Below are 1,749 nucleotides of genomic sequence, written 5' to 3'. Positions count from 1 at the left end.
GTGTTTGTTAGCCATCTGTATGTCTTCTTTGGAGAAATGTCTATTTAGTTCTTTGGCCCATTTTTTGATTGGGTCCTTTATTTTTCTGGAATTGAGCTGCAGGAGTTGCTTGTATATTTCTGAGATTAGTTGTTTGTCAGTTGCTTCATTTGCTATTATTTTCTCCCATTCTGAAGGCTGTCTTTTCACCTTGCTTATAGTTTCTTTTGTTGTGGAGAAGCTTTTAATTTTAATTAGGTCCAATTTGTTTATTTTTGCTTTTATTTCCAATATTCTGGGAGGTGGGTCATAGAGGATCCTGCTGTGATGTATGTCGGAGAGTGTTTTGCCTATGTTCTCCTCTAAGAGTTTTAAAAATATGGAATGCTTCACGAATTTGCATGTCATCCTTGTGCAGGGGCCATGCTAATTTTCTCTGTATCGTTCCAATTTTAGTATATGTGCTGCCGAAGTGAGCACAAACACAGTAAATTAAATGAAATGAAAAGACAGTGAAACATGCAGCAGGTAAAGGAGAATGGTTAAAAAAAAAAAAAAAAACCATAAGACCAAACAAATGAAGAACAAATAGGTAGTGTACCTGAAAAAGAATTCAGTGTAATGATAGTGAACATGATCCAAAGTCTCAGAAATTAAATGGAGGCACAGATAAATAGAATAGAGGCATGGACTGAGAAGATACAAGAAATGTTTAACAAGGACCTAGAAGAAATAAAGAACAGACAATCAGCAATGAATAACACAATAACCAAAAAAAAAAAAAATACACTAGAGGGAACTATTAGCAGAATAACTGAAGCAGAAGAATAAGTGAGCTGGTAGATAGAATGGTGGAAATAACTGAAGCAGAACACAATAAAGAAAAAGAATAAAAAGTAATGAGGTCAGTCTCAAAGACCTATGGGACATTAAGTGCACCAACATTCAAATTATAGGGGTCAGAGAAGAAGATAAAAAGAAAGTATACAAGAAAATGTTTGAGGAGATGATAATCCAAAACTTCCATATATAGGAAAGGAAATAACCTGTCAAGACCAGGAAGCCCATAGAATCCCATACAAGATAAACACAAAGAGAAACATGTCAAGAAAATATTAATCAAACTAACAAAAATTACACACAAGCAGAAAGTATTAAAAGCAGCAAGGGAAAAACAACAAATAACACGAAGGGGAATCCCCATAAAGTTAATAGCTGATCTTTAGCAGAAGCTCTGCAGGCCAGAAGCGAATGGCAAGATATACTTAAAATGACAAAAGGACAAAACCTACAACCAAGATTACTCCACCAGCAAGGAACTCATTCAAATTTGAAGGAGAAATCAAAAGCTTAACAGACAAGCAAAAAAGTTAAGAGAATACAGCACCGCCAAACCACCTTTACAACAAGTGCCAAAGGAACTTTTCTATACAGGAAACATAAGAGAAAGAAATCACCTCCAAACAAACCCAAAACAATAAAGTAAATGATAATAGAACCAAACATATCAATAATTACATTAAATGCAAATAGACTAAATGCTCTAAGCTAAAGACACAGACTGGCTGAATGGATACAAAAACAAGACCCTTATGTATGCTGTCTACAGGAGACGCGTTTCAGACCTAGGAAAACATACTGACTGAAAGTGAAGGGATAAAGAAAAGATATTCCATGCAAATGGAAATCAAAAAAGCAGAAGTAGCAATACTCATATCAGATAAAAAAGACTTTAATATAAAGACCTTTACAAGAGACAAAGAATGATAG

The 1,749-nt window shown here is 34.5% G+C and overlaps 1 non-coding gene across 1 annotated transcript; it reads right to left on the bottom strand.

Moving 5' to 3' along the window:
- Nucleotides 1-352: 352 nt before the first annotated feature.
- Nucleotides 353-459, bottom strand: LOC113906086. Its single transcript, XR_003514776.1, has one exon. It is a non-coding gene; the product is annotated as a U6 spliceosomal RNA (small nuclear RNA).
- Nucleotides 460-1,749: the final 1,290 nt, after the last annotated feature.

The sequence above is a fragment of the Bos indicus x Bos taurus genome, chromosome 15 (genome assembly GCF_003369695.1).
Source record: "Bos indicus x Bos taurus breed Angus x Brahman F1 hybrid chromosome 15, Bos_hybrid_MaternalHap_v2.0, whole genome shotgun sequence".
NCBI classification, from domain to species: Eukaryota; Metazoa; Chordata; class Mammalia; order Artiodactyla; family Bovidae; genus Bos; species Bos indicus x Bos taurus.
This window is presented reverse-complemented; position numbering and strand designations above follow the sequence as displayed.